This window comes from Eulemur rufifrons, chromosome 19 (genome assembly GCF_041146395.1).
Source record: "Eulemur rufifrons isolate Redbay chromosome 19, OSU_ERuf_1, whole genome shotgun sequence".
NCBI lineage: Eukaryota > Metazoa > Chordata > Mammalia > Primates > Lemuridae > Eulemur > Eulemur rufifrons.
This window is the reverse complement of record NC_091001.1, coordinates 8,677,558-8,697,685: the sequence shown is the minus strand read 5'-3', so window position 1 is coordinate 8,697,685 and position 20,128 is coordinate 8,677,558. Positions and strand designations below refer to the sequence as shown.

General features: G+C 45.4%; 1 long non-coding RNA gene across 8 annotated transcripts; it reads left to right on the top strand.

Annotated features, from left to right (window-relative positions):
• The first annotated feature begins 263 nt into the window (after positions 1-263).
• LOC138400120 (uncharacterized) lies at positions 264-12,643 on the top strand. 8 transcript variants are annotated; one of them, XR_011236217.1, is made up of 4 exons: positions 264-346; positions 1,069-3,847; positions 5,229-10,808; positions 12,356-12,643. It is a non-coding gene; the product is annotated as an uncharacterized lncRNA (long non-coding RNA). The 8 variants fall into 8 exon arrangements; XR_011236215.1 differs by having other exon boundaries at positions 264-362; XR_011236216.1 differs by having other exon boundaries at positions 264-1,205; positions 1,598-3,847.
• Positions 12,644-20,128: the final 7,485 nt, after the last annotated feature.

Below are 20,128 nucleotides of genomic sequence, written 5' to 3'. Positions count from 1 at the left end.
CCCCGGCAATCTTCTCTGATTAAAAAGCTGCTGGGAGTGCAAGCTGGGGCCACTTGCCTTTATTACTGTTCTTCTGAAGAAAGTCTAAGCGTTCAGCCTATCATGGGAGTTAAGAGCACAAGTCAATGATTAATGGCGTGATTGCATTTGTTTTCTTTCTGTATTAACCCATGTGACCCATGGCATTTACACCCTGTGTTAACCATTAGACACATAAATGAGCCCTGTATTTATTCGGGTGGTGGAGTTCTAACGCCTGTTGTTTGCCTTTATACTGAGAGAACTGTGCCATCAGCAGGTCTTTTCCAGAAAAGAGGACTGGGGGTCCTGCCTTCTCTCCTGTGGTGTGAGGAAGAAGCGCTGTTAGCTTCTGTTTGCTCCTTTACTCTGGCTGGTCACAGCGGAGCCTTTCAGGGTTTGATATAAAAGTCCCTTTGACTGAGTGGCGACTGCAGGGTCCGGGTGGCTGGCAGGCCATCGCTAACCAAGTCCAGATCCAGCAAGGGCTGCTTCGCACTTCTCATGACTCCAGGCATCATTTTATTCAAGTGTCTACTTCTCTTACAGCAGATACCATGGATTTTTTCACTCTTTGAACTCTTTCCATAATTAAGGGGGGTGGGGGTGGAGCAATTTGTAGAAGTACTCTTGCCAAGTTATTAGTTTTAGATAAAGTCAGCTCAGGTTAAGCAAGGAAATAAAAACTCCGATTATCAGTTTCTCTGGAACTCCACTTGCTGCCAGAAGCAATGTTGAGTCCGCCGCTCCCTCCCGACCGCTTGCCTTGCCTTGCCTGACGGTGTATTTTTTCCTAACTGGTTCTAAGGCCATGGGAGGAGGGGTGAAAGGGAGGCCTGTCTAGCTTCTAACTGCCTGGTTTTAGAAAGACTCTCTTAATGAGAACTGGGTGGGAATCAGGATCGTGTGTGTCCGCATGTGTGTGGGAGTTAGTTTAAGGACTTTGTTTTGTTTCATTGCTTCAGTTTGTTTTAAGAGCTGTTGTGTAGTTTCTTTTGAGATTCAAACAACATTAAATGAGGATGTGGCTTTTAGCAATGTTTTTGACAGGGAGCCTGCCTTACTCCACTCTGGCTATGAGAGCAGAATGCCATAAACCGCGTGGCTTACAAACGGCGGGAATTTATTTCTGACGGTTCTGGAGGCCGAGAAGCCCAAGATCAAGGCTCCGGCAGGTTCCATGTCCGGTGAGGGTCAGCTTCCTTGTTCACAGGTGGCCACCTTCACTCTGTGTCCTCACGGGTGAAAGGGGCACAAGGGCACTAATCCCATCCCTGGGGGCTCCACCCTCATGACCTGTCACCTCCCAAAGTCCCCATCTCCAAATGCAATCACACTGGGGGAATAGGTTTCAACATAGGAATGTCAGAGGGGCACAGATCTTCAGCCTACAGCATTCTGCCCGGCCCCTCAGGATTCATGTCCTTCTGTCATGCAAAACACATTCGTTTTATCCCAGCAGTTTCGAAAGCCCTAAGTTGTTCCAGTATCACCTCGAAAGTCTAAAGTCTGAAGTCTCATCTAAATACCATCTAAATCAAATATGGGTGAGACTCATCCGAGGCAAATTCCTCTCCAGCTGTGACCCTGTGGACACAAACACGTTCTGACGGTGCGTCAGGATGGACACTCGCATTCCCAAGGGAGGAACAGGAAGGGAAGGGAGCGACAGGTCCCAGGTAAGTCAAAACCCAGCGGGATAAACAGTACTAAATCTGAAGTCTCCAGAGTAACTTTGGCTGACACTGTGCCTTCCAGGTCCCCTGGGCTTGGGGTCCCATTCCGCAGCTCCTGCCTGTGGCTCTCCCCAGGAGGGAACTTTGTGTGTCCGTCTTGTGTCTATTCCTGGAAGGCCACGTTCCTGTATCCAGTTGCCTGCTCACCGTCTGCCCTTGGACGTCTGGGAGACGTCTTATAACCCAAACCGGACTCTTGACCTTGCTCAGTGCACACCTGCTTCTCTCCAAGTTGTCCTGTTTCGATACATGGCACATCCAGCCTACGTTGTTTGAGCCAAATTACCTTGGCATCATCTTGATGCCTCTTTCTTTCAAACTCCACATCCAATCCATCAGCTCGACATTCAGAACATATTCTGAATCCAACTTTTCCCCTGTTACCACTTCCGAGGCTACTCCCCTGCCTCCAGCCCCCAGCTCCGCCTGCCGGACTGCGGTGGCATCTGCCTGCTCACATCCGTGCCCTCTCCCCCGTGGCCTCTTCTCAACAGCCAGAATGATGGTTTTAAAAGATCAGTCCAAACATGTCATTCCTTGCTCAAGAGCTTCCAGTGGCTTCCAAACCTTACCTGACTTACCCACTCGCCTTCCTGATCCCACCTCCTACTATCCTCCCCCCACACTGACTTCTTGCTGTTGCTGACACATGCTGGCCACGCTCCTGCCTCAAGTCCCACTTTGTGCTTTGTGTTCTTCTGGGAACACACTTCCTAGAGTGTTCTTTCTCCAGCAATTCGAAGGCATCTCATCAGAGAGGACCTCCCTGAACACCCTAACCCCGCCCTCTCTGTCCCCTACTCTTCCTAAACAACTTAGTCCTCACATTCACTACTTCCATGTTTGCCTGCTGCGTTATTTTGCCACCACTTGAGTAAAGGTCTACAAAAGCAGGCACTGTCTTTTATTTGCTTTGCCGAGCACATAGTAGGTACTCATTAAATACTGGTCGGATGAACCCCATGAGGTCCCCAGAGGAACACTGGGAATGAGGATTGCAGGCTGCTGACTCCCGTGGCAGCTGTCGGGGCCCAAGTAATGAGTGAAGAGACCAAGGAACCTGAGGGTAGGGTGAACCCGGTGTAAGGTAAGCCCCTCTTTTCTATTTCCTACAACCAAGGGTTCAGCGGTTTTGTTTTATTTTTTTCAAAAGAATGAGATGTCAGTGGCTAATCAAGTTAGTATTTTCTTGTGGTGGGTCAGTAACTCCTGCCATTGACAGATCTCTGTGTGTGTAGAATCCTAAGGAGCTTGCGCAGTTTCCCACTGGGTCAGAAGGAACGACTGTTGCATATGTTCAGCTTGGTCAGAGAGACAATCATCCTCGCCACTGGCGATAATCATAATATCACCCGTACTCTCCAAGCAAGGGGCTGACAATCTGTTCTGGACACCACAAAGAAGATCTCATGTCCTTATGAAGTGCCAAACAGTTTTTGTCACTGCTTTAGGATCTCTAATTTGAATTTCCAGTTTGTTGGATTCTCATGGTCCTTAAAACAACAACAACAACATCAACATCAACAGTAAAACAATAATTTTTAAAACCCTTAAAGATTATTTCAGAGAACCAATTTTAAATTTCTTATTAGGAAATCTTGCACGTGGCGTTAAACCTAAAAACAGGATATAATAGCATTCTCTGGCTTCATGTTAAGATGGTGGATTCAACATACTTATCCAAGTTAGTTTTCTCTCCCAAACTCAAACTGCAGCAAAAACTTTTTTTTTTTTTTAAGCATAAACTCACAAGGACAGGGAAAACTGGAGAGGAGACAGCAGCGGCGTAGTCCCGGGAGCTGGATAATACGGTGGACATTATCATAACCGCCTTAGCAGCCTGCCAGGAGGCACCGCTCAAGCTGGTGGTGAGGGCGGCAGCTAAGTCGCTGCACAGAAGGCCTGGCTACTTCTGGAGCTGTGGGCGGAGGAGCTGATATGAGGAGTAATGTGAAAACTGTTGGAGGAGTCATTAGACCTCTCGATCTCCTTTCCTCGAGCCATGTCTCTGAGGGCTGTTTCTCATAGAGCTGAAAGGTGTCTGGAGGTTTATTCTTTGGAAAAACAGAAGCTCTCTGGTGGAGAGATAACAGGTAGATGGGCACCAGGGCCAAAATGGGGGGATTTAACGGACTGCATGCGAGCTGAACACTGATGGTACAGATCCCTGCCCTCCGCCTGCCCCGCAAATTGGCAGAGATTACCTTAAGGCCTACAAGGTAAAGGGATAATGAGCAAAATTAGATTTCAGTGAGTGAGCCTCTGTAACCAGCAGGGTCTCGGGCTTGACAAAGCGATACTCACAATGTTTTCAACCAGCAGGGCACTAGTAAATCAGAAAGATACCAGATATAAACAATTGTTGAGGCCATACTCAGACCGACATTGTATGGTTGTGCAGGCTGTACACTGCACAACTGTAGGCAGCAGCCCTGGCCATATCAGAGCGTATAAGTTGAATATTGATTCTAGCCTTAGGTGATCTGTCTCCACTTCTGATTTGACTTGAATTCCTCATAGGTAGAGCCTAGGATACTCCCACAATAATGTCTTTTGTGATTGGTTACTTCAAGATCGGGAACATACTCTCTAGAGCAGGGTCACTCTGCTGGTCCCATTTTTTTTCCTCCTGATATTTTATACTAGTCAATTGATTTTGGATTCATAATTGTTAATGAAATAAGCACAAGAAGCAGTTCCTGATGGGGAAAGAAAGATAAATGTTCCAAGCCTGTCTCCAAATAAGTGTAGTAGAAAATCGATGTTAATTGAAAACAGTTTAACTCAGCAAAACACACAAACACAAATTTCTTTCCAAAGTGTTTGCTAAATTAATTATTCTAAAATTTATCCTGGGTTCTTAAAAATGAGATCATTTGCAAATGAGAGACCTAGCTTGCAACTTTCCATCACTCGGTGGGAACGGGGGAGGATGGGGTGGACCTAGAATTCTGATATAATAGGGCATCGAGCTCTTCCCTTCCTAATTACCTGAGTACTTACTCTGAGCTGCTTATCTAAGGCTAATGAGCATCAGGCTTGCCGAAGAAAATACCAGCCTTTAATTTAATTGGGTTGATTTCTTTAGCTAAAGTCTGAATTTAGGCAAAGTCTTAAAACAGTCCCAGTTATTAACCTACTGCCTGCTCTATCTTTTAAGCCTTCTGGAATCTTGTGTTTCAACTGCATTTTCTTAATTTATAATGGCTAAGTGATCCAGAAAGTTAATGTGCTCTTGTTTGTAAATCCTTTCAGTTGTAAATCATTCACTAGTTCCCTAACTGGTCTTCACGTAGGTCCAGAAGGAGTTGCTTTTAGGCCCGTGGCCCCTCACTTCTGTCCAAGCTTCCCCTGGGACCACCTGGGTTCTTACGGAAGTGTTGCCCTCTTAGGTCTGGGTACAGACCTGCGCTCCGAGTGCGTGCGTTTGGGCAGGGTTCAAACCAGGTTTGACACTGCTGCCTGTTTCTTTAGGTGGAACAGTGGGAGTGACCGCAAACAAAAATAATTTCATCCTGATGAACCAGACGGTCCAGACTGGAGTCAGCAGGGCGGCTCCCTGCGCGCTCTTGCCCAAGCGCAAGCGGAGGGCCCCGAGTCACACTCTTTATCTCTGGCTCCCGGCCCGGGGTCAGCGCACGATAAACCAGGCTGTTTCAGACATGCCTCGTGATGTGTCCGGACGCGGCCCTGGGGGATGTGGTCCTGGACGAAACAAACGCTGTTCACCATCCGGCAGTGACTGTGGCTCGGTTTTCTTTCTTGGAAAAATCTGAAAGCATTGTGGGATTCATGCCCCAGTGGATTAAAAACGACTGCCCTGAGCCAAATGACCTTTCGAACACTCACCCGAGCTTTCCTAGGTCAATATTCTTTCAAATAAGCCCCGGGGCGGCTCCTGTGCTCCCAACCTGCTGTGCTCTGCACTCTGCATGCGCTGGAGGCCACCGCTGGGGGTCCGACGGGCGTGGGGGCCTGTCTGCCGGTCCGCAAGTCCCTGCCACGTGTCCAGCTCCTGCCCTCGGCTTCGGGGAAGCCTCACCTGGCCCGGCATGTGTAACCCCGGTGAAAGAATTACAGAACAGCTCCCACAAATTCCCAGTTACACAGGCCTAGAGATTCCAATCAGTTTCAAACAGGGTCCTCAGACAATAAACAAAGGCCCGTATGTCTCTTTCTCTCAAAAGGGTGATCTGGACACGTCTTATCCATCCCAGAAAGCTGGCTGGCAGTTCCACTCAATGCACATGGACCCGCTCCCGTAAGAAAGGCCTGCAGTCAGACGACCCTAGCTCCTCTCCTGTGTGATCTCGGAGGAATGGCTTCACCTTTCTGAGTTCCGAGTCCCTTGTTTGTACAGTCGGGGAATCATACTAACCCTGTAGGGTCGAGTCCTTGGAAGGATTAAATGAGAGGTGGTATGTCAAGTGTGGGCGAAGAGAAAGCATTTCAATACAGGGAAAAGCTGCAGCTGCTACCTACTGTGTGTTATCGATAGCCTGGGCACTGGCTCACAAACGCGAAGAGACACAACTTACGGCCCAGTGGGAAGCGGACCCGTGGACAGATGAGCTCACATTTCATCAGGGTTTGGGGGGCAGTAAGCTAGGGGCGCACAGATGGTGCGAGGAGCTCACCTGAGTCCAGCTGGAACCCGGCACTACTTGAATTTCCGCCTTTTGTTTTGTAATTGCCTGACAGTGATGTGTTTTCTGGCCACAGGTGGAGTCATGGGTGTAACTAGGTGGGGCAGGTGAGGCCAGAGGCCAGGTGCAGCCTGGGGAAGAGGTGTGGGGGTGGGGAGGGTGTGGTGTGCAGGGCCCTGCCCTTCCATAAGCAGCCGCCAGAGACGCTGCTTCCTGGAGAGGCAACACCTCGTTGTCAAGGCCGCACCGTGGTTCAAGACAGGCCATCGCACTGCCTAATCCTGCTTTCCCGGCGAGGCCGTCTGCAGTGGGAAACACCTGCAAAGGCACCAGCCACTGAGCAGTCCTTTTTCATCTTTCCCCTAAACTCAGGCTGCTTGCAGTGCTCCTGCTTGGTTGTAGTCATGGAAACCGTCTTGCGGTCATAGCCACTTTTCGTGGGCACCTGTTTGTTACCTCTGTTCATTTTTGTGGAGGTTCCAGTTGTTAATGACTTTCAGTTCTCGGAAGACCTCAGACGGTGGGCCCGGTGAAGGGGTGGCCGGCATGGGCGTGGTGGGTTTCGTGAAGCGTTCAGTCATTCCTGGGCTCAACAACGAACTCGCCAGGCTGGCACTGGAAGCTGGTCACAGCGTGGCCTTTCCCAATCTCCCCATCGCATCTCTCCGTAATTCATCGTCTAGTCTGGTCGGCTCTGCTTGAAATGCTGCTCTGATTGGAGGAGGCAATCTTTCTCTCTTAGAACCCGCCCTAGCAAATTTTTGGCACATCTCTCAAAATACCTTTGTTGTCCTCGATTATTGATAGTTCTGTGCGTACTCATCTTTCCTCCACACGACGGCAACCCAGTGAGCCGGCGGCGGGCACCGTGCCTTGCTCCTTCGTATTCCCAGTGCCTGGCACACAGGATGTGCTCCACAAACAGTTGTTGAACTAAGGCTTTTAAAAGAACACGATTAAACACCCACAGCACGTCAGATGGTGACTAGAAAGGAATCTAAAGCCACAGTCCTAGGTTTCATTAGTCTTCCTTGGTCTTAGATCATAAACATTAACCTCGTTTTGAGCCTTCGGAGCGTTTAAGCAAGGCTTTCCCTTGATGTGGCTAATGTTAACTTTAGAAATTGATAATGAACAATAGAAAATAAGATGTCTGTGGGTAGCAGTGATTGACAATATTCTCTGTTGAAGAGCTGGTGCCGGGCACCTGGGGTTTTTGCAGGTACTTTATATGACATATCGATCAGAAACTTTGTTCAGACAGCCTCCCACACCCAACTAGTAGTCCTACAAACACCTTGAATGGATCAGTGACATTTGTCAACTGCAGGAACAATAATTCAATTCGAAGAGCAAGAATTCCCAGGGAAGGCTTGGAATAAAATTCTGTATGAGACTGGATTAGTCAGTTTTTGTTACGGTGATGCTGTGTAACAAACAACCTCAAAGTCCCAGTGGCCTTTAATAACAATTGTGTGTTGTTTGTTCATGCACTCATCAGTGGCTATGGGTTGGGTACTGTGGCTCAGGGATGCCCCTACATGTCTTCTTGTTCTGGGACCCAGGCTGAAAAAACACCTGCATTGATAAATAACGTTCCGTGTTGGAGAGGAGTTCAGGAGAGCTGCAGTGCCTCTTCAAGGCTTCACTTGAAACGGGCATGTTGTCGCTTCTGCCCACATCCCACGAGCCAAAGTATTTTACATAGTCAAGTCCCAAATCAATGGGGCAGGGAACAGTGGAGGGAGAGGGGAGAGGAAACATTTGCTAAATGATATTACAGTCCTACGACAAAGACACTTAGAATATGTTATTCCTTCTACTGATGAAAGTATGGATTCTTTGAAGAAAGAGCCCAGCTCCTTGCTTCTTGCTTGGTACATAATTGACACTCTGTGCATATTTCTTGAATGCACGCTTGGACTGTCACGGCTCAGTGTAACCACGTGCATGGCCTTTTTCTGCACCTGGTTTTCATGGAGAACACCCTCCCTTATAGAAACACAGACCATGTGGACATTGTGTATCATCGGAAGCTCCAATCCTCGGCGAGTGTTTGCTGCTGAGCTCTCAGGAGGGCTGTCAGGAGAGCAGTCTCTGCAGCCGGAGTCCTCCTCGTGAAAGCCTGTGGTGAGCAGATGTAAAGAGGTGGTTTGGGTGGCTCCCCACCCACTGCCACACCCGGCACGGGCCGGCAGTGGACGGAGAGTAAGTAGGAGGTTTCATCTGCAAGACTTCCACCCCTAGTAAAGGAGGAAGGGTGTGCCCTGCTGAAGGAAGCTCACTGTGTTATATGAAAGATTAAACTTACAAAGTAGGTAGCTGACGAGGGGGTATGCCTATGGCAAGAGACTGCTCTTTTCAAGAGGAATTAGAACGGGATTCCTTTAAATAGCATAGTGGTGAAGTTAAGAAAGTTGAAAGTCGAGATAGAGCAGGCCTGCATTGGAGCCTCAGCTCTTCCACTTGTGTGATCTTGGGTAGGTCATTGCACCTGTGCCTCTCTCAGCCTCAGTTTCCTCTACTGTAAACAGGGTAGAATGACAGTACTTACTTCAAGGGCTCCTATAAGAATTCAATTAGCTGATGCATACAAAGTTCTCAGTCCTGTGCCCAATATGTAGAAAACATAATAATTGGAAGCTATTATTTTTTTAATTTCATTTTAAGAATGTACTTTATACAATGGAAGCTGTTATTATTTTCACCACCATCATTATTTTAAAGACAGTGACTGAATTTTGAATGTTATAAAACCATAATTGCTTACCAATATCCAGGAAAACATCTGTTTTTCAAGGCAAGGAACTCCTTTAGCTCTTCTTAGGAAGAATGAGAGGCAAAAAAGTTGAGAAGGGAAAGAGAGAAGGCAAAAAAGGAGAGTAGAGAAGAAAGAAAAGGAACAATTTTTTTTTTTTTTTTTTTTTTGAGGTTTCTAAAGAAGAGGAGTTAATTAGGAATTGACTGGAAGAGGAACGCTCGAGTTTTGGCATTGGGAATTGGGTTTTAAGGGACAAGAACCAAGAAAGGCTCCTTCATGGGATATAGAAAACCAGAATGAGCTAAGAGCTGAAGACCTGGTCTAGAAGAAACACCACTTTCATGAGTCCAGAGCTGGTTGGTAGTTAAGGTAGCCACGTCACGGTTTAATCTCTAGAAGCAGTGGGCTGGGAGTGACACCATGTCAGGAAGAAGAAAGGGGATCCTGGACGGTGGCTGCATGAGGCTTGGGACATGCACACCTTGCCTAATAGGCCAAGGGGGTCAGGTATGAGAAGACGACAAGCCTGGGAAGAGCAGAGGCAGGGCGGATGGCATGAAGGTGACAACCCTGCTGCACCCGTGCCAAGATTGATGGGCCTTGTGGGGTGCTCGAGACAATCCTTTGATCATAAGGATGCAAGGCTCTCTTCCCTTCCAGAATGTTTCTTTTATTAGAAACAATTGCCTTCCTATTTTCTTGTACTTGCATGAAAATAGGATATTATGGAATGTTGACTGTAAACCTCCAGAAGAAAGAGGCACCTGCTCCCAGTTGAAACGCACATAATTAAAGACACTCTTTTTGCAGGAAGCCCCACCTCCTCAGAACATTCTGGGTTACTAGTTTCACAGCTCCTGTTCATGCTCACAGTACTGAGCATGTCTGCTTTGCTCGCAGATGTGTGCTTGGTGTCTAGCTCAGCGTCTGGCACATGGGAGGGGCTTGATAAATGTTTGTTAAATGAATAAATGGAAAATGCTGGAACATCTGAAATAGCTCTTGTTAAGAGAATTTCAAAGTTCTTTTATATTAAAAAACATGAGAGCTCCAGAAGAGCTGAGCACCTGTGGATCCAAGAGAAGGGTGGGAGGCTGGGTTCTAGGAGAGATTTGGCGCAGTTGAGGTTTGCAGGCAGAGGTGATGGGCCTGGGCCATGTCCAGCCCAGCCCCATAGTGGCATTTTCCTAGGGCTGGTCCTATCGTGTGATATATCAGTCAGGATCCCTGTAAAGAGCAGATGGCACTCTTATACTGGGTAAATCAAGGAGAGTTGGGTAAAGAGACTATTTACAAGGATGGGTAAGGTCTAGGGAAGACACAGGGGATGGAGGGGGAGGCTGAGGCTGGTACAACAGGCTGCCCCTAGGGCTGATGGGGCAAGGAGAGGGTGTAGGTGGGGGCCCTTGGAGAGCCATGTGAAGAGGCAGGAGCCTTCAGTGGAAGGACTCAGCCATCCTGTGACAATCCTGAGGAAGGAAGCTGAGTGATGGATACCCTGACCTCCCTCCTATCTCCTGCAGTGCTCCCTATTGGCCGAACCCAACTGGAGGCCAGAGGGCTGTGGAGTCCAGTGAGGCAACCCCTCCAGGCCAGCCTGCTGGAACACAGAGCCAGCTAGGGAAGGTGGAGCATGGATATAGAAAGGTACATGGGGATCATTTCAGAGCCTGGGGAAAATCACATGGGAGATGAAATCTTCAAGTTCCTGGGTGTGGTCACTCCGTAAGGCACTGCAGGGGATTCTGACTGTAGAGTTCATCTTCTTGAGTCAATGTGTGATCACGTGGCGTGAAAATTAGAAAGCATGGAAGTGTCACGAAATGCAGGGATGAAACTGACACAGGGTGGGGCTTGGGTGGGGCCAGGGAGGTCAGCATAGGTGTTGCCCATTTAATCTTTACTAATGATCTATTCTATAAGATAAAAACATGTTGTTGAGATTGACCAAGGTCACCAAATGACAAGGTGTTACAAGCTCTGGCAAAGAGAAACCAATGAAAGACTTGCTGGTGAAAAACGCCCCTGGATTTGAAGGTAGGATCTGGCCAAATGAGATTTAGCGATCGGGGCCAGCGTGATTCAAAGCACACGCATCCACTAGGAGGCGGAAAACAGGAAGGGCAAGACGTGAGCAACCACGACTAAGTTAGAGTGAAACAGTCCACAGGAAACGCCAAATTGTGGGGACCTCTGGTAGAAGGAAAAATCTGTGCTGGATGATTCATTCACGGTATATACATATTTCCCTGGCACCATGAGTCCGACAACCAAAATCATTTAATTAGCCAGGAACTTGCACCGAGCTAAGTCCAAAAAGTTGTGTGTGCTAATGAAGAGCTCTCATAAACTCTAAATTAAAAGATTGTATCTCATGGAATAAAACTAAAAGAGTTTAAATTTTTAACATATGCTTTGCCCCAAAATTGTACTTTAAGGAACTTATACTAAAGAAATAATCAGGGTGGGATATAGGGACATGGATGTTCATTGTAGAATTTGTTATGATGGCTCCAAATTAGAAACAATATATGTTCAATGGTAGAGGACTGTTGAAAGAAATTTTTCTAAATATAAAAGGAAATGTTATATAAGAATTTTAATATCATTGGAATATGTCCAACATGTGGTTTAAAGAGGAAAAAACAGACTCTACAACAGTCTGATCTCATTTTGGTCACACACACAGGCACACACACAGAAAGACTGGAAAGAGTAAAAGTGGAAAGATTGGAAAGACTGTGAAATGATTAAAAGTGATCAACTGTAAAAGCATTAAGAGTAATTTCATCTTTTTTGTATCTGAACTCCCTAAATTTCTATGGTGGACATGCATTACTTTGTGATATGAAAGCACATTATTTTTTTTAACCCACAGGGAGTGCTTTCTTGCCTCTTGTGCAGCAGGGTAGCTCTCCGGGGTATCCCCAAGTCAGCAAGGCAGGGGCGAGACACCTGCAGAGAGGTGCTTAGTGAGGGGTGGTCAGATGAATGGAGGAGCTCCCCGGGAGCACAGCACAAAGGCCATCCTGTATTCTCTGGTGACGTTGAAGAGTGTGTCTGAAAACCAATGGAAGGTCGTGGGTTACTGGACCGCAGGGAAAAAGGGGATATAATCTACATTACAAGAAATAAGGAAGAAATGTTTTTCCCCTCTATTTATAAACATTTATTTGGCACCTATTCTAAGCCAGGTCTTGTGCTTGGTGGTGGAAAGAACAAGATGAAGAAGAACCACCTTTTTCTTCAAGGAGTTCACATTCAAGTGGAGAAAACAGACCCAGAAACAGATCATCATAATAGAGTGAGAAAAGTTCTACAATCAAGGCCCATACAAAGTAATATGTGACACAACGGAGCGGAAGAACCTTGAAGGTAAAGTATGACTTAAGGGCATTTAAACTGAGCCTTGAATGACAAGTGAACTTATAGTGGTCAAGGGAATGAATGCATGTGTGCATGTGTGTGTGCATGTGTGTGTGTGTGTGCATGTGTGTGTGTGTGTGTGTGTGTGTTTGTGCGCGTGGAGGACAATCCTTTTACTACTAGGACTGAATAAGGCATGAGGTTTTTGTATATCTTCCTTGGTAAAGTGTCAAATCTTTTGCACATTTTTCATTGGCTTGTTTATTACAATTTAGAGTTCTTTATATATTCAAAGGATTCAGAGGGTAAAATTTTGGTGTATGGTATGCATACAGGTATTTAAAAGATTATCCTTTCCACCAGAGAAAATCAATTGATCATGTCTGTAAGTCTATTTATGGACCCCCTATTCTATTGCATTGATCTAAATGCCTGTTCTTATGCCAATAGCAGGCTCTCTTGATGACTGTCACTTTAAGTCTTGAAATTTTATCTTGCAAGTCTCTGACTTTGCTCCTCTTTTAAAAAATTGTCTTGGCTATCCTAAATCTTATGTATTTTATTTCTACATAAATTTTATAATTAGCTTATTAATTTCTATAACAAATGGCTGCAAGGGTATTGGTTGACATTTTGTTGAATCTATGGATCAATTCTGGGGGAACCAATAGCACTATTGATTCGTCCAATTCATGAGCATGGTATATCTCTATGTTTAGTTTCTCTTTGATTTTTCTCAGTGAAGGTTTGTAGTTCTCATATGTGCAGTCTTGCACATATTTTGTTAAAATTTTCTCTAAATATATTATGTTTTTGATGATATTATTAGTTGATTGGTTTCCTTCAATTGCCAGTTGTTTTTTGCTAGTATATAGAAACATCATTTTTATATTGACCTTGTATCCCGTGGTTTTGCTAAACTCACTTATTAGTTCTAGTGACTTTTTAAAAATAGATTCCTTAGAAGTTTTATATATATGATCATGTTGTCTACAAATAAAGAAAATTTTACTTTCTTTCTTTCCATTCTTGATGCCCACCCCCCACCCCCCCGCTTTTTTTTGGCTTACAACGCTGGTTAGTGTAGTCCCTGATCGTAAAGGGAATGCATGAGCAGAGTGTCCGGCAGATTGCAGCTACCAGAGAGTCGTGCAGGGCTCCAAGAGACCTTCCAGACGTACAACGAACCCACCCGTCACTTGATTCTTCACTGATCGCTTTGGTCCAGGCCATTGTCATCTCTCTGCTGAACCCTCTCAAGAGCTTCCGACCTCTTCTCCTGACTCCCGCTCCACCTCCCTGCCCAGCCCCGCTCACAAGTCCGGTCTCCACACAGCAGCCACGTTACCCTCTAGGACACCAGTCGAACGTGGCCATGACGGCTGCTCCCCTTTGTCCCCCTCAGCCCTGCTTTGCCTCCCTGGCCATATCCCTCCCTCACCCCTATTTTAATGCAGTGTCTCAAGTCCCCTTGCCCAGGGATGACGTGTCTGCTTTTTCCACACAGTCTAGAAGATCGATGGGCCTTGATCCTTGTCTCTTGGCCCCTTCTGAGGCCTGGCATTAAGCTCAGTGTGCCCAGCAGTGTTGCTGACAGAAGCCGTGAGAGCCTCAGAAGTCGGCGTCCTGGGGACCGTGTGTAGAAAAGTCTAGGGAGGCTGGCGACTGGCTAAGAAGGCAGACGTTCCCTGGGCCTCTCCCTGAAAGCCCTAAGTAATGTGAGTGCTTCCCAAAGCGAGGCATAATGACTTTTTATCTTTCTTGCGGGTCCCTAATTAGAGACACTGTAACAGACACGTCAAATTAAATGGGACAGGAATTCCATTAGAGGCCAGAGTGAGTAGGCAACTCCTTGGCCAGACCACAATGTTCAACCAGGTTTGTGTTTACCGTAACGTCTTCGCCCCTGAAGACTACATCCATCATCCCTTGGCTTCTGGTGAAAACTGTTTTAAGAAAAACCAGGGAGGCATCGTCCTTCCAAGGCACCATTACTGTGGCAGTCAATCAATCAGCAAAAGCGTTTGGGGTACCTACATCCGCTGGTGTTTGTGGAAAGCACTTTCACATGCCTGGTCTCATTCTTTCTCCTCAGGTGGGTAGGACAGATGTCACTCTCTTACAGACGAGGCATCTGAGAGGCTGAGTGTCATGAGATCCCACAGCTTGCCAGGGACAGAGTTGGGGCTGGGACCCCGGCTGCCTGATCAGCGTCCACTGCTGCCCCCACGCCCAGGCTGCACCCTGGGGACGGAGAGGCAGGAGAAACCAACCTCTCTGCCATCAGAGGCGTTTTTTTTTAAACAACCACTTATTCTTTGAGGTCCTTGTAGATACTATCTTAAGAAGACTTTCTCACTCAACACAAAGTCAACTATGGCAGGAAAAGCCTGGGGCGGCCACCACCCACTGCAGACAGAGAGGATGGGAAGGGGAGTAGGGAGGGCTCAAAGCAGCCGGGGAAGAGCAATAAAGGGGGACCACCTCCAGGGCCTGTCAGCCTCTCAGCGGCTGTGTTCTTCTGAGCTGCTGATCTTGGCTTCTTTCTAATCACTGAATTCTCTTTTACAGAGTCCTTTCCCCCATCCCTCCTCCCCTTCTGCCTCTCTCGGAGAGCCCTTTAAAGCAGACCTTAAACTCAGTAAACACACAAGGAAGCCAGCCGGGCTGTGGGTGTGGAGGGTGTCGCCAATGAGGTCGGTGGCTTTGGGCTCCGTGTGTGTGTGTGTGTGTGTGTGTGTGCGCGTTTGCCAAGATGAGGAGTGGATGGTGGGGACTGCTGGGTTCCCCCAGCACTTTGCCTCTTCCTCCTGTCTTCTATTCCCTGGGCCTCTGTTGTGTGTCTTTCAAGCACACGTCACTTGCCTTGATAGTTCTCCCAACGACGATCATCTTCATCCTACAGTGTTTGAGTTTGTTTCTGCCTTCCAGCCTCCTGCCCTCCTGTCTTCCTCCCCCTCCCTTTTCTATGCCTTCCCTTCCTCTGTTTCCTTTTTCAGTAGAGTAGATCTTTCTGTGATCTTAAAACATGCACATTTAGCTGATGGGTAGTAGGAAGGGGGTGGGTCCTGGAGCCTAGGTTTAATTTAAGCCCCTTAGAGCTCAGTTCTCCTTGCATGATTGGGCTTCACTACGGTACTGCTTTAAGGGTTGCTGGGAAGATTAGTTGGATAACACACGTAGGACACCCGGGACGGTGTTTGGCACACAATACAGGACTCATGACGGCAGGATTCTCTGTTAACAAGGCACCGGGTGAGCAGCACGGGTCCTGCTTTGGATCCCTGGATCTAAGTTGACCTTTGAAGACCAGGCTGTATCACAGCATATAAATACCATTTTCTGTCTGGTCCATTTTGTGCTTATCTGACCTGAGAGCTGCTGGACGACATAAACAATTTTCACAAAATCCCTAACCTAATGGAGGACAGACGAGACGCCTAGAAAGATTTGGGGCCTCTACTTGGGACAAGGCAGCTCAAAAGGAGATGAGAGTACTGCATTTGGCTTCTGTGAAAATTCTGTGCCAGGTAAATTCATTAATCTTTGTCAGTTTCAGTTTCTTAAATAATTAAACAGGGTTAATTACCTTACAGGATTTCGTGAGGGCCAATGAGCTCATGTCTGTAAAGGGCTCAGACTCTACAGCTAGGCACACTGGAGTTGAGCTGGTGACCTGAGGAAAGAGCCTTGGGGGCAATCACAGAAATTTAGAGCTGGACTGATCTTGAAGTTATGGTCCAAGGGAGGCACTGCTATGGTCTGAATGTTTGTGTCCCCCCGAAATCCATGTGCTGAAATCCTAACCCCCAAGGTGATGGTATTAGGTCAGGAAGGCAGAGCCTCTCGAATGGGCTTGGTGCCCTCATAAAGGAGCCCCAGAGAGCTGCCTTGCCCCTTCCAGCAGGCGAGGACACAGCTAGAAAGTACCGTCTGTGAACCCAAAAGCAGCCCTCAGCAGACACCACATCTGCGGGCGCATGGATCTTGGCCTTCCCAGTCTCCAGAACTGTGGGAAATAAATTTCCGTTGTTTATGCGCAGCCCAGTCTGTAGTACTTTTGTTACAGCAGCTGAACAGACTAAGACAGGTCCTTTACAGGTGAGAAAATAGGGCTGAAAGAGGAGGCAACTTGTCTGTGGCCGCGCGGCAGTTCAGGGACAGAGGCAGGACCCCTTCCAGCGCCTGCCCCTTTGACCATGCCATGTTGAGTGGCACCAGGGGAACGGAGGTCCCAGCACTGGTGGCCCCTGCCTTACGATGGCTCATGTATTTTTTGTCTTTATGATGGGGCAAAAGCAATATGCATTCAGTAGAAACTGAGTCCCCACGCAGCCATTCTGTTTTTTACTTTCAGTAGAGCATTCAATGAATTACATGAGATATTCAACACTTTATTTTAAAATAGGCTTTGTGTTAGTGATTTTGCCCAACTGTAGGCCAATGTGAATGTTCTGAGCACATTTAAGGCAGGCTAGGCTAAGCTGTGATGTTTGGTAGGTTAGATATATCAAATGTATTTTTGATTTATGATATTTCTAACTTACAGTGGGTTTACTGCGATGCAGTCCCTTCATAAGTAAGGGGCTCTGCACAATCCCACTGTAGACTTCCTGCGGACAGCTCTCAAGTACCCATTCGGATACTTCAAATGTGGAAAGCAGGGTTTGAATTCTAGCCCGGCCTGCATGCTTTTTTCCCCCCAACTTCATTAGTTTTGACAAGGGCATACAGTCAATTGAGACATAGAACATTTCCATCACTCCAAAGTCCCTCCTGCCCCTCTGCAGCCAACCTTTCCCCCACCTCCCTGTCAACCACTGACCTGTTTTCGTCCTTTTCAGATGGTCACATAAATGCAGCTTGCAGTGTGTAGTCTTTTGAGCCTGGCTTTAGTGACTTCCAATGCATTTGAGATTTACCCGTGTGTTTGCATGTATCATTAGTCGGTTTCTTTTCATTGGTGAATACTTTTCCACTGTATGGATAGATCACAATTTGTTTAACTATATACTAGTTAATAGACATTTGGGCTGTTTCAAATTTTTGATTATTAAAAATAAAGCTTGTAAAGGAAAATGAAAATCTCAGGACCCTCACCCCTCCAAATCCTTATGCAAAAGGGAAGGTCAAGCCTGGAGCTGAGTCATGAAGCACCACCTTCCAAATGAATAACTGTCCCTAACATTCTGCATCAGCCAGAGCCCCACAGAAAGGAAAAAGGCCCCAGGCATCTATGGAGGACAGCCCCACGGAACATTCAGAAGGAAATTCTTTGCTGGCCATACAAGGTCATACCAATTGTAGCTTTACAATCGGTCTACAGTCCAAGTCTAGCTCCTAAAACTAAAGTCTGTTCAATTCCACACTGATCGTGTTGATTCCAAGCTTATCTTCCCAGGTGCAGAACAGAGACCAGACGAGATCAATCATTCTTCCACCCACCCAGAGACATCTGCATAATTGATTCTTCCTTTATTCCCTTTCTCTCTTCAAACATTTACCTTATGTAAAATGTAGATTTCCTGGGCTTCACAAGAATGTAACCATTTGTCTCACTACTTCCCCCAGCTCCTTTTTCTTCTATGTGCTCTCTCCCCCTTAAATACCAAGTTCCCAAATCCCTCTTTGGTAAAAACAGTCACAGATGCATCTATGGCTTATATTTTTCCCAGGCATGTGCTCAAACTTTGGCTTAATAAACCTCCATTGATTGAGATTTTGGGTTGGCAAGCAGCTGTGAATATTCACATACATACATGTGCTTTGTTTTCTCTGGGATGAATACCTAGGAGTAAAATTCCTGGGTCATATGACAAGTATATGGAAAATAACTTTATAAGGCACTGCCAACCTGTTTTCAAAATGCCGTGCCATTTAGCATTTGTGACAGTAATGTATGACGGTGCCACTTCTCTGCATCCTCACCAGCACTTGGTATTGCCTGTTATTTTATTTTTCTACTCCAATGGATGCGAAATACTATGTCATTGTGGTTTTACTTTGCATTTCCCTTATGACTAATGACATTTTTTCATGTGTTTATTTGCCATTTGTATGTCTTTCTTGGTAAAGTGTCAGTTCAAATCATTTGTCCACTTTTTAAAATTGGGTTTTTGGTTTTCTTATTATTGAGTTTTGAGAATTATTTATATATTATGGCTATGAATCCTTTATCAGATATGCATTTAGCAAATATTAATATTTTTGTCCTAGTCAATAATGTGTCTTTTCACTCTCTTAGCAGTGTCTTTGGAAGAGCTGAAGTTCTAAATTTTGATAAAGCCAAATTTATCAATTTTTTTCTTTTATAGATTGTTTTGGTGTTGTGTCTAAGAAATCTTTGTCTCACCTAAAGTCACAAGGTTTTTCTTTTATATTCGCTTAGTTTTAGGTTTTACATTTAGGTTTATAACTAATTTTGAGGTAATTTTTGCATATTGTGCAAGGTATGGATTGAAGCTCCTTTTTTACATAAAGAAAATTTGCAGTTGTTGAAAATGCTCTCCTTTCTCAACTGAATTACTTTTGCACATTTGTCAAAATCAGCCACCTATAGATATGTGGGTCTATTTCTGGACTCTGTCACTGTTACACGGGTCTGTTTATCTACTCTGATGCCAGTACCACACGGTCTTGATTAATGTGGCTTTAGAATAAGTCACAAAATCAAGTAACATTACCCCTCCAACTTTTTTCATCTTTTTAAAATTTTTTTTGGCTATTCCAGTTTTTTTCCAATTCAATATGAATTTTAGAATCAGCTTAACAATTTGTACAAAAATCATGCTGGCATTTGATTGGGATTGTGTTGAATTTGAAGATCAACTTGGGCAAAATTGGTATCTTAACAATACTGAGTCTTTTGACCCACGAACACAGTGTTGCAATCCACTTATTTAGGTCTTAGTGAATTTATTTCAGCAATATTTTATAATTTTCAATATATATGTCTTTTACAGCTTTCATCAGATTTAGTCCCAAGTGTTTCATGTATTTGAGGCTATTATAAATGACAATTTAAAAAATTCAATCTTGCATTGTTCATTGCTAATATATAGAAATACAATTGATTTCTGCATATTGATCCTGTATCCTAAAACCTTGCTAAACTCACTTATTAGTTTTAATAGTTTTTAAGATCCTCTTAGATTTCCTACATGGATGATCATGTTATTGATGGATAAAGACAGTTTTACTTCTTCCTTTCCAATTTGGATGCTTTTTATTTCTTTGACTTGCCTTGTCTCACTAGCTCGAATCTTCAGTAAAATGTTGAGTAGAAGTGGGAGTGGACATCTTTGTCTTGTTCCTAATCTTAAGGAGAAAACGTTCAATCTTTCATCATTACATATGATTTTAGCTGCAGGTTTTTCATAGTTTTTTGTCAAATTGAGGTTTCTTGTTTTTGAGAGTTTTTGCCAGGAAGGGGTGTTGGAGGCAATCAAATGCTTTTTCTGCATCTGTTGAAATGCTCACGCAGCTTTTCTTTTTATTTTATTCTAATGTTAAACCAACCTTGCCTTCCTAGGACAAACGCCACTAAGTTATAATGTTTTTAAATTGTTGAACTTGATTTGCTAAAAGTTTGAATAGAATTC